Source organism: Neoarius graeffei, chromosome 1, assembly GCF_027579695.1.
Source record: "Neoarius graeffei isolate fNeoGra1 chromosome 1, fNeoGra1.pri, whole genome shotgun sequence".
Classification (NCBI taxonomy): Eukaryota; Metazoa; Chordata; class Actinopteri; order Siluriformes; family Ariidae; genus Neoarius; species Neoarius graeffei.
Genome location: NC_083569.1, coordinates 125,054,488 through 125,068,401, shown reverse-complemented (window position 1 = coordinate 125,068,401; position 13,914 = coordinate 125,054,488). Strand labels below are relative to the sequence as shown.

The following is a 13,914-nucleotide window of genomic DNA, read 5'->3' as shown; positions in this document are numbered from 1 at the left end:
ATAACATCACCCGGATAGCTTTCTTTCATCTCAGAAATATTGCAAAGATAAGAAATTTAATGTCATTGCATGATGCAGAAAAACTAGTCCATGCTTTCGTTACCTCCAGGTTGGATTATTGTAATGCCTTACTGTCTGGATGTTCCAGTAAGTGCATAAACAAGCTCCAGTTAGTTCAAAATGCCGCAGCAAGAGTCCTTACTAGAACTAGAAAATATGACCACATCACGCCTGTCTTATCCACACTGCATTGGCTCCCAATCAAATTTCGTATTGATTATAAAATACTACTATTGACCTTTAAAGCACTAAATGGTCTCGCACCACAGTACCTGAGTGAACTTCTGCTCCTCTATGACCCGCCACGCCTACTTAGATCAAAAGGTGCAGGCTATCTGCTGGTACCTCGTATAGTGAAGGCTACATCAGGGGGCAGAGCCTTTTCTTACAAAACCCCACAGTTATGGAACAGCCTTCCAAGTAATGTTCGGGAATCAGACACAGTCTCAGCATTTAAGTCTAGGCTGAAAACATATCTGTTTAGTCAAGCCTTTTGTTAATGGTGTTTATGAGGTAAAGGAGTAGATCTGGAGGGTCCTCAGACATAGAGTGTTTTGGTAAACTGGGATGTATGGATGCTGTCAGTCCCCACTCGCTTGCTCACTCGAGTTTGTTGACGGTGCAGTGGCTGGCTGCTTTATGTCCCGGGGCTCCCTCATGCCTGTGTTACCTTCTGGCTCTCTCCTTTTAGTTATGCTGTCATAGTTAGTTGCCGGAGTCCCTGCTTGCACTCGGTGCAATATGTATACTGTTCCTACTTATTCAGGTGACATTGGGCATACCTAACCACCTGTGTTTTCTTTCTCTCCCCCCCCCCACCCCAAATCTGTCCCTCTGAGTTACATGGAGTCAACAGGAAATCTTTTGGTGGAGACGGTGGGGACCTCGACTGGCTATCGTAGCCTGCAGGGAATCGGCCGTCAGACATTCTCTCGCATGTCCCAGACCCGGTGAAATGTAACTGAATTGTCTTGGCCAGGCCTAAGGGTCCCATCTGCATCTCATCATTGCTGAGGAGTGTGCTCCCATCACCCAATCAAGTATCCAGCCAGAGCAGGTCATGATATATTTTTTACCATATTAACATGCCATTGTGCGTCATGCCTGATGTAAAGACTCTCGTCTCTGCGAGCCTACCACACAGATTTAATACTTGTCATTTTTAGGGCATACCTAACAACGTGTTTTCTTTCTCTCTCTCTCTCCCCCCCCCCATCTGTCCCTCTGAGTTACATGTTGATCCTGGGATTGAGATGCTGGCCTCTTCTGCCCCTCGGACCTGCTTGATCCATCCTGGTGCCCTGTGTCTGGTCGGAGTTTTATCGCCCCACTCCTGTGAAGGACGGCCCCATGAGGACAGTTGAGGGTTATACCTGTTAAAACTGTTAATATTATAGTCAGGCTGTCTGTTGTTGCCCAAATGAGGATGGGTTCCCTTTTGAGTCTGGTTCCTCTCGAGGTTTCTTCCTCATGTCGTCTGAGGGAGTTTTTCCTTGCCACCGTCGCCACAGGCTTGCTCATTGGGGATAGATTAGGGATAAAATTAGCTCATGTTTTAAGTCGTTCAAATTCTGTAAAGCTGCTTTGCGACAATGTTTATTGTTAAAAGCGCTGTACAAATAAACTTGATTTTGATTTTGAAACTTGATAATGCTCTCCAGCGAACACTAATATACTCCACTGCATTATCATGCTCTACAGCGAACAATTGTCCACTCTACTGCACTATAGCGCTCTACAGCAAACAATAATGTGCTCTACTGCACTAATGCGCTCTACAGCGAAAAGTAATATGCTCTACTGCGCTATAACGCTCTACAGAGAACACTGATATACTCTTCTGTGCTATAATGCTCTCCAGGGAAGACTAATATACTCTACTGCAATTTAACGCTCCACTGTGAACACCAATATACTCTACTATGCTATCAAGCTCTAGACGGAAACCTAGTATACTCTCCTGCACTAAATCACTCTGCTGTGGACAGTAATATACTCTACTGCACTATAACGCTCTACAGCGAACACTAATATACTGTACTGCACTATAACGCTCTACAGCGAACACTAATATACTCTACTGCACTATAACACTCTACAGCGAACACTAATATACTCTACTGTACTATAACGCTCTACAGCGAACACTAATATACTCTACTGCACTATAACGCTCTACAGTGAACACTAATATACTCTACTGCACTATAACGCTCTACAGAGAACACTAATATACTCTACTGCACTATAACGCTCTACAGCGAACACTAATATACTCTACTGCACTATAACGCTCTACAGCGAACACTAATATACTCTACTGCACTATAACGCTCTACAGCGAACACTAATATACTCTACTGCACTATAACGCTCTACAGCGAACACTAATATACTCTACTGCACTATAAAGCTCTACAGCGAACACTAATATACTCTACTGCACTATAACGCTCTACAGCGAACAATAATATACTCTACTGCACTATAACACTCTACAGCGAACACTAATATACTCTACTGCACTATAACTCTCTACAGCGAACACTAATATACTCTACTGCACTATAACGCTCTACAGCGAACGCTAATATGCTCTACTGCACTGTAATGCTCTAGAGTGAACACTAATATACTCTACTGCACTATGGACCCTTTTCACGTGACGTCACGACAAACACGGCCGCCATTTTGGACGTGTACTACCAGTAGTTTACCACAGCCAGCATTGAGGAACGGCAGCAAAGAAAGTGTTTATTTTCAGCAAGACTTCCATCATGCCACTATATTGTTGTGCACCTGGATGTAGTAACCATCAACAAACAAGGCAAGGGTTATCATTTTATTGGATCCCGGTAGATGCTGACCGACGGAGAAGATGGATAGCGGCCATTAACAGGAAAGATTGGCAGCCCTCGGCATACCAGCGCTTGTGTAGTGACCACTTTGTTGGAGGTAAGACGAATAAAATTAGCCAGAAAAGGCATTACATTGCTGTTAACATTCTGTGGCGGCGAGTGTGTAACCAAATAGGCTAAAATAACCCATTGTGACCTCTTTGTTCTTCTGTAGTAGCTATTAGCTAACGACATTAGCTAGTGTTGTGTTCCTTTGCTGTTGGTAGACTGTAGGACAGATCAGAGGCAGTGTCCTACAAACAGCGCTTAATTTGAGGGGGAGCAAGCCGGAGCGCGCGCCGGAACCTCGGGCGTTGGCTCCGGCAGCTATTTACACTGGATCCGGTGATCCGACACCTCTCTTGACTATGTAACAAAAAAAAAAAAACCAAATAATTAAATAAAAAAATGCAAGTTTATTTAGTGTTAATGTCTGATTTTGAAATCTGTCTTGTTGGTGATTTCTCTCATGAAACGACATCCACAAAATATCTGCAGATGAACTTAATTTGCAGTGTCATTACAAAACATGCCCAGAAGCGCAGCGCAGCGCCGCGCCCCCCTCCCCCCCTCTTTTTTTCCGCACCGGAGCCGCTCATCCTCTGCGCTTCGGGACCTCCCACTTTACAAATTAAGCACTGCCTACAAATAAGTGTTCAAAACAAGAGGAACATGTATTTGTCTCTTAAATCCAGGCCGTTCCCTGTAATCTGTAACAACGGTTGGAGAAAGTAATGGCAAATAGTGAGTGCACAAACCATAGAAGGTAAACTGTACACAGCGCCAGGGCAGTGTGTTGGTATGTCTACTTTTAGATTGTGTTAGCTTATCAATGAACACACTCGTCACTCGACGAGTTTCACGTCTTTACGACGGATACTTAAATGTGTGTTAGGTATTATTGTTGCAGTCTAAGCAGTCATTGTAGCAGCTAGATGAGCGAGAACCGAAAGGGTCTGTGCCATAAACCGTTATTTCTGTATGTCTGTAAACAATCCAGGCGGAAGAAGATAAACGTCGCTCTCTAAGCCTGCTAACCTCAATTTTTGCAAATACCTCTCCCTCTGCTTGCCCTGTAAATGCCCTACGTCGCTGGATAGCGAAGGCATTTTCTGCATCTCGCTCCTTTTTCTTGTATGTTCTCCGTTTGTCGCCTTCTTCGCATTCAAACCAATTCGAGCCGAAGTCCGCTACATGTCCAAAATGGTGGTCGCGTTTACGAAGGTCACGTGACTGAAAAGGGTCTATAATGCTCTACAGAGAACACTAATGTACTCTACTGCACTATAACGCTCTACAGCGAACACTAATATGCTCTACTGCACTATAACGCTCTAGAGTGAACACTAATATACTCTACTGCACTATAACTCTCTACAGAGAACATAATGTACTCTACTGCACTATAACGCTCTACAGCGAACACTAATATGCTCTACTGCACTGTAACGCTCTAGAGTGAACACTAATATACTCTACTGCACTATAACACTCTACAGAGAACACTAATATACTCTACTGCGCTATAATGCTCTACAGAGAACACTAATATACTCTACTGCGCTATAATGCTCTACAGAGAACACTAATATACTCTACTGCGCTATAATGCTCTACAGCGAACACTAATATACTCTACTGCGCTATAATGCTCTACAGAGAACACTAATATACTCTACTGCGCTATAATGCTCTACAGAGAACACTAATATACTCTACTGCGCTATAACGCTCTACAGCGAACACTAATACACTCTACTGCACTATAACACTACAGAGAACACTAATGTACTCTACTGCACTATAACACTACAGAGAACACTAATATGCTCTACTGCACTATAATGCTCTACAGAGAACACTAATATACTCTACTGCACTATAACACTCTAGAGAGAACACTAATATACTCTTCTGCACTATTGCACTCTCCAGAGAACACTAATATACTCTACTGCACTATAACGCTCTACAGCGGACACTAATATGCTCTACTGCTCTGTAACGCTCTAGAGTGAACACTAATATACTCTACTGCACTATAATGCTCTACAGCGAACACTAATATACTCTACTGCACTATAACGCTCTACAGCGAACACTAATATACTCTACTGCCCTATAATGCTCTACAGCGAACACTAATATACTCTACTGCACTATAACGCTCTACAGCGAACGCTAATATACTCTACTTCACTATAACGCTCTACGGAGAACACTACTATACTCTACTGCACTATAACGCTCTACAGAGAACACTGATATACTTCACTGCACTATAACGCTCTAGAGTGAACACTAATATACCCTACTGCACTATAATGCTCTAGAGTGAACACTAATATACTCTACTGCTCTATGATGATGATGATGGTGATGATGATGATGCCCTTTATTGTCACTAGTCACATGTACCACCAAAATTAGCCGTCAACCTGTCCGTACATATAAAACATACAATTGACATAGGGGTGACAGGACAGGAAGACTGGGATAAAGATAAAAAAGAAACCCAACATGAGAAGAGATAAGGAAAACAAGAACACCCCCCCCACACACACACACTATGCTCCTGTCAGGAGTACAGTGTGGAACATTTAAAAAACCTTTGCACATAAGCACACAACAACACAAGTACACTTTAAACACGGGACTTGAGGGAGGGAAGGGGAGAAAATAGGGGGTAATCAGGAGCGGGGGGATGGGGGAGGGGAGGAGGAAGAGGAAGAGGTAACCCAGTGCAAGCAAGCAGCCGTCCACTCCTGCAGCCATGAAGGCGCTGGTCACGCACCCGCTTGTCACACTGGGGGTAAAAATGGCAACCGCGGAGAGTTAGAGAAGGAATGCGAGGAATACAAGAGTCTCTCCCAGCAGTGACCTTCAGGGGGAAATGTTTCCACAGCAACGGCCTGAACCAAGGCTGGTGCTTTCTCAGGGCGCCGAATGTCGATAAGAGATGAATTGTTTGGTCTTTCCAGATGCAGTCTTTGCACATCCACACCGCTCGTCCATATCTGTCCATTCCATCCATTCTATTCAAATTGATCTCCAAAAAGCGTATTCCTTGCAAAGCTGAAAGCTGCACCGAGATAACAACCATTTTGTGCTTAAAGTTCTGAATGTCCACAGACTGAGTGCCAACAACTTTGGCCACCACTCCAATCATATTGGGCAGCTTTGTGGGGCTTTGAACAGCTGTCACTGTTGTCTGATTTCCTCGATATACCAGGGCAATGCCTAATCCAATCAGCAAAAGTCCTGTAATCATTGATCCAAATAGGTAGATATCTTCAATGTCCTCCACAGAAAGAATCACCAGGCACACGAACCACCACCGCACCCACACGTCCATCGTGTAACCAGCTGCAAACGTTCCGGCAGGACAGACGGGTTCCCCCGAACCCAAACTTCTCATCGAGAAACCTGTGTCAATTTCATTAGAAGACCAGTTTATCAATTCCATGCTTTTTTTAGTTTAGAAAGTAATGCAGGAAGAGTCTCTTCAAAAAGTACAGCAGACGAGAGAAGACACAGAAGCACAAGCAGGGAAAAAAAGAAAGGAGAGGGAGAGCAGAAAATGCAACAGCCTTCCGTGGAAGCACAGAGAGAAAAAAACGCTCTAGAGTGAACACTAATATACTCTACTGCACTATCATGCTCTACAGAGAACAAGGATATACTCTACTACACTATCACACTCTATAGAGAACAATAATATACTCTACTGCACTATCAGGCTCTATGGAGAACAATAACATACTCTACTGCAGTTTAGCGATCTATAACAAACACCAGTATACTCTACTGTGCTATAACACTCTACAGCGAACACTAATATACTCTACTGCACTATAACGCTCTACAGCGAACGCTAATATACTCTACTGCACCATAGCAATCTACAGCGAACACTAATATACTCTACTGCACTATAGCGCTCTACAGTGAACACTAATATGCTCTACAGCAAACACTAATATACTCTACTGCACCATAGCAATCGACAGCGAACACTAATATACTCTACTGCACTATAGCGCTCTACAGCGAACACTAATACACTCGACTGCACTATAACGCTCTACAGCAAACACTAATATACTCCACTGCACTACAACGCTCTACAGCGAACACTAAGATACTCTTCTGCACTATAACACTCTACAGCGAACACTAATATATTCTACTGCACTATAACGCTCTACAGCGAACACTAATATACTCTACTGCACTATAACGCTCTACAGCGAACACTAATATACTCCACTGCACTATAACGCTCTACTGCAAACACCATTTCACTCTACTGCACTATAACACTCCACTGCAAGCACCAATATACTCTACTGCACTGTAACACTCTACACGGAACACCAGCATACTCTACTGAATTATAGCACTCTGCAGCGAACACTAATATACTCTACTGCACTATAATGCTCAACAGTGGACGTTAATGTAGTCTATTGCACTATAATGCTCTACAGTGAACGCTGATATATTCCACTGCACTATAGCGCTCTAAAGCGAATATTAATATACTCTACTGTGCTATAACACTCTCCAGCGAGCGCTGATATACTCTACTGCACTATAGCGCTCTACGGCGGACACTGATATACTCTACTGCACTGTAACGCTCTACACAGAACACTAATATAGTCTACTGCACTATAACGCTCTACAGCGAACACTAATATACTCTACTGCACTATAACGCTCTACAGCGAACACTGATATACTCTACTGCACTATAACGCTCTACAGCGAACACTGATATACTCTACTGCACTATAACACTCGACACAGAACAATAATATAGTCTACTGCACTATAACGCTCTACAGCGAACACTAATATACTCTACTGCACTATAACGCTCTACAGCGAACACTGATATACTCTACTGCACTATAACGCTCTACAGCGAACACTGATATACTCTACTGCACTATAGCGCTCTAGAGCAAACGCTAATATACTCCACTGCACTATAGCGCTCTACAGCGAACGCTAATATACTCTACTGCACTATAGCAATCTACAGCGAACACTAATATACTCTTCTGCACTATAACACTCTACAGCGAATGGTGATATACTCTACTGCACTATAGCGCTCTACAGCGAACACTAATATACTCTACTGCACTATAGCGCTCTACAGCGAACACTAATATACTCTACTGCACTATAACTCTCTACAGCGAACAGTAATATACTCTACTGCACTATAGCAATCTACAGCGAACACTAATATACTCTACTGCACTATAACTCTCTACAGCGAACACTAATATACTCTACTGCGCTATAACTCTCTACAGCGAACACTAATATACTCTACTGCACTATAACGCTCTACAGCGAACACTGATATACTCTACTGCACTATAGCGCTCTAGAGCAAACGCTAATATACTCCACTGCACTATAGCGCTCTACAGCGAACGCTAATATACTCTACTGCACTATAGCAATCTACAGCGAACACTAATATACTCTTCTGCACTATAACACTCTACAGCGAATGGTGATATACTCTACTGCACTATAGCGCTCTACAGCGAACACTAATATACTCTACTGCACTATAGCGCTCTACAGCGAACACTAATATACTCTACTGCACTATAACTCTCTACAGCGAACACTAATATACTCTACTGCACTATAACTCTCTACAGCGAACACTAATATACTCTACTGCACTATAGCAATCTACAGCGAACACTAATATATTCTACTGCACTATAACTTTCTACAGCGAACACTAATATACTCTACTGCGCTATAACTCTCTACAGCGAACACTAATATACTCTACTGCGCTATAACTCTCTACAGCGAACACTAATATACTCTACTGCGCTATAACGCTCTACAGCGAAAACTAATATACTCTACTGCACTATAACGCTCTACAGCGAACACTAATATACTCTACTGCGCTATAACGCTCTACAGCGAACACTAATATACTCTACTGCGCTATAACTCTCTACAGCGAACACTAATATACTCTACTGCGCTATAACGCTCTACAGCGAACACTAATATACTCTACTGCACTATAACGCTCTACAGCGAACACTAATATACTCTACTGCACTATAACGCTCTACAGCGAACACTAATATACTCTACTGCACTATAACGCTCTACAGCGAACACTAATATACTCTACTGCACTATAACGCTCTACAGCGAACACTAATATACTCTACTGCACTATAACGCTCTACAGCGAACACTAATATACTCTACTGCACTATAACGCTCTACAGCGAACACTAATATACTCTACTGCACTATAACTCTCTACAGCGAACACTAATATACTCTACTGCACTATAACGCTCTACAGCGAACACTAATATACTCTACTGCACTATAACGCTCTACAGCGAACACTAATATACTCTACTGCACTATAACGCTCTACAGCGAACACTAATATACTCTACTGCACTATAACTCTCTACAGCGAACACTAATATACTCTACTGCACTATAACGCTCTACAGCGAACACTAATATACTCTACTGCACTATAACGCTCTACAGCGAACACTAATATACTCTACTGCACTATAACGCTCTACAGCGAACACTAATATACTCTACTGCACTATAACGCTCTACAGCGAACACTAATATACTCTACTGCACTATAACGCTCTACAGCGAACACTAATATACTCTACTGCACTATAACGCTCGACAGCGAACACTAATATACTCTACTGCACTATAACGCTCTACAGCGAACACTAATATACTCTACTGCACTATAACACTCTACAGCGAACACTAATATACTCTTCTGCACTATAACTCTCTACAGCGAACACTAATATACACTACTGCACTATAACTCTCTACAGCGAACACTAATATACTCTACTGCACTATAACGCTCTACAGCGAAAACTAATATACTCTACTGCACTATAACGCTCTACAGCGAACACTAATATACTCTACTGCACTATAACTCTCTACAGCGAACACTAATATACTCTACTGCACTATAACGCTCTACAGCGAACACTAATATACTCTACTGCACTATAACGCTCTACAGCGAACACTAATATACTCTACTGCACTATAACGCTCTACAGCGAACACTAATATACTCTACTGCACTATAACGCTCTACAGCGAACACTAATATACTCTACTGCACTATAACGCTCTACAGCGAACACTAATATACTCTACTGCACTATAACGCTCGACAGCGAACACTAATATACTCTACTGCACTATAACGCTCTACAGCGAACACTAATATACTCTACTGCACTATAACACTCTACAGTGAACACTAATATACTCTTCTGCACTATAACTCTCTACAGCGAACACTAATATACTCCACTGCATTAGAACGCTCTACAGCGAACACTAATATACACTACTGCACTATAACTCTCTACAGCGAACACTAATATACTCTACTGCACTATAACGCTCTACAGCGAACACTAATATACTCTACTGCACTATAACGCTCTACAGCGAACACTAATATACTCTACTGCACTATAACTCTCTACAGCGAACACTAATATACTCTACTGCACTATAACGCTCTACAGCGAACACTAATATACTCTACTGCACTAGAACGCTCTACAGCGAACACTAATATACTCTACTGCACTATAACGCTCTACAGCGAACACTAATATACTCTACTGCACTATAACGCTCTACAGCGAACACTAATATACTCTACTGCACTATAACGCTCTACAGCGAACACTAATATACTCTACTGCACTATAACGCTCGACAGCGAACACTAATATACTCTACTGCACTATAACGCTCTACAGCGAACACTAATATACTCTACTGCACTATAACGCTCTACAGCGAACACTAATATACTCTACTGCACTATAACTCTCTACAGCGAACACTAATATACTCTACTGCACTATAACGCTCTACAGCGAACACTAATATACTCTACTGCACTAGAACGCTCTACAGCGAACACTAATATACTCTACTGCACTATAACGCTCTACAGCGAACACTAATATACTCTACTGCACTATAACGCTCTACAGCGAACACTAATATACTCTCTGCACTATAACGCTCTACAGCGAACACTAATATACTCTACTGCACTATAACGCTCGACAGCGAACACTAATATACTCTACTGCACTAGAACGCTCTACAGCGAACACTAATATACTCTACTGCACTATAACGCTCTACAGCGAACACTAATATACTCTACTGCACTATAACGCTCTACAGCGAACACTAATATACTCTACTGCACTATAACGCTCTACAGCGAACACTAATATACTCTACTGCACTATAACGCTCGACAGCGAACACTAATATACTCTACTGCACTATAACGCTCTACAGCGAACACTAATATACTCTACTGCACTATAACGCTCTACAGCGAACACTAATATACTCTACTGCACTATAACTCTCTACAGCGAACACTAATATACTCTACTGCACTATAACGCTCTACAGCGAACACTAATATACTCTACTGCACTAGAACGCTCTACAGCGAACACTAATATACTCTACTGCACTATAACGCTCTACAGCGAACACTAATATACTCTACTGCACTATAACGCTCTACAGCGAACACTAATATACTCTCTGCACTATAACGCTCTACAGCGAACACTAATATACTCTACTGCACTATAACGCTCGACAGCGAACACTAATATACTCTACTGCACTAGAACGCTCTACAGCGAACACTAATATACTCTACTGCACTATAACTCTCTACAGCGAACACTAATATACTCCACTGCATTAGAACGCTCTACAGCGAACACTAATATACACTACTGCACTATAACTCTCTACAGCGAACACTAATATACTCTACTGCACTATAACACTCTACAGCGAACACTAATATACTCTACTGCACTAGAACGCTCTACAGCGAACACTAATATACTCTACTGCACTATAACACTCTACAGCGAACACTAATATACACTACTGCACTATAACGCTCTACAGCGAACACTAATATACTCTACTGCACTATAACGCTCTACAGCGAACACTAATATACTCTACTGCACTATAACGCTCTACAGCGAACACTAATATACTCTACTGCACTATAACGCTCTACAGCGAACACTAATATACTCTACTGCACTATAACGCTCTACAGCGAACATTAATATACTCTACTGCTCTATAACACTCTACAGCGAACACTAATATACTCTACTGCACTAGAACGCTCTACAGCGAACACTAATATACTCTACTGCACTATAACGCTCTACAGCGAACACTAATATACTCTACTGCAATAGAACGCTCTACAGCGAACACTAATATACTCTACTGCAATAGAACGCTCTACAGCGAACACTAATATACTCCACTGCACCATAACGCTCTACAGCGAACACTAATATACTCTACTGCACTATAACGCTCTACAGCGAACACTAATATACTCTACTGCAATAGAACGCTCTACAGCGAACACTAATATACTCTACTGCACTATAACGCTCTACAGCGAACACTAATATACTCTACTGCACTATAACGCTCGACAGCGAACACTAATATACTCTACTGCACTATAACGCTCTACAGCGAGCACTAATATACTCTACTGCACTATAACACTCTACAGCGAACACTCTTATACTCTACTACACTCTAATAAATACCAACATGCTGTACTATACCTTTACACATTAATAAACACCAACACTATTACAAAATTTTACCTCACGTTAGCCAGCTGTCTTGCAAAATTTATTGCTGATTTTAATTAGACAATAACATACTTCACCAACTAACTTAACTATTTTCCTCGTAAACATGACTACCTGACTATTGATCTCACTGGAGACATAAGATTGAGTTAATCAAGTATTTTATGCTCATCACTCTGTCATGCTGAAGACGTGAATAAAAGCAGTGTGATGCCATGTGCTCAATTTTATCTCATCATTATTCCTTCTAAATTCATTCGCTAGCTCATTAGCTTGTTAGTGAGTTCTGCTTTAAAGGCCTGGTCGTGTTTGTTTATGTTTCTGAGCGTGCACTCAGGATGTCAGAGAGAAACATCAGAATAAAGTTTACTTGCTGGAGAATTAGCATGCGAGTCGGTTAGCGAGCCGAAATGGCTCAGTGTTGAGTCTGTGTGCTGCGAGAACACGCTCAAGTGTGTTTTGAACAGTCCTCAACCCCGTCACAGGGTGAACCTGGGCTAAATTATTACACCCCCAACAAATACCAATCATTCCCTTCAGCTGCTGACCCCAAACATCCCCCCCACACACACACACAGCTGTCTGAGTCGAACCTTAAGCAAAGGCAGATGTGGGGAAATGTGTGAGACAAACAGCAGCAGCAGCAGGCTTCACATTCCTCCCTGAAAAACCCCTGAGCCATGTGACCCTCTCTGCTACTGTGTTCGAGACTCGTCCTCGTTTTGAGTCAAACAAGGCGGAGTTTAAATCTGACCAACTGCAAACTAGATCGTGTGACATCACCACTAGACAGCGAGCCAGCTAACCCGAGGCTTCCTTCGCTGACCGATTACCTTGTGATCATTAGGACAGTGTGTTAGCGAGTTCTGCTTTATGCTGAGCAGCAAGTCGAGCTGCAGAATTGCAAAGGAAACTTAGCGGTCGCGTCACATGGTCAACGCTGTGACTGGCTGATCAAATTCAACTTAAACTCCACCCTTGGATGTGTATTAGTGTTGTGTAACCGCTTCGAAGATTCCAAAGTTTCCGAAAACCTGCTGTTCGTTTGAATAGTCTGGAACCCAGTGAGGTGAGAACCTCATCATCAGAGGGACCAAACACATTGAGAAGTTTCGCTGATAAGCTAATTAACTGTTAGCATGTGAGATAATTGCTCTCTATTTAGTCATGTTTTAAACTTGTTG

The 13,914-nt window shown here is 42.2% G+C and overlaps 1 protein-coding gene and 1 long non-coding RNA gene across 2 annotated transcripts in view; one reads left to right on the top strand and one right to left on the bottom strand.

Annotated features, from left to right (window-relative positions):
• Positions 1-13,914, bottom strand: part of wnt9a (wingless-type MMTV integration site family, member 9A) — an 85,507-nt gene that overhangs the window by 62,885 nt on the left and 8,708 nt on the right. The gene's annotated exons all lie outside the window — the stretch shown is intronic.
• The window catches only part of LOC132889767 (uncharacterized), a 3,185-nt gene continuing 2,866 nt past the window's right edge, over positions 13,596-13,914 (top strand). The window contains exon 1 of the long non-coding RNA XR_009655093.1: positions 13,596-13,799. This is a non-coding gene — a long non-coding RNA (uncharacterized LOC132889767). The remainder of the gene's footprint in view (positions 13,800-13,914) is intronic.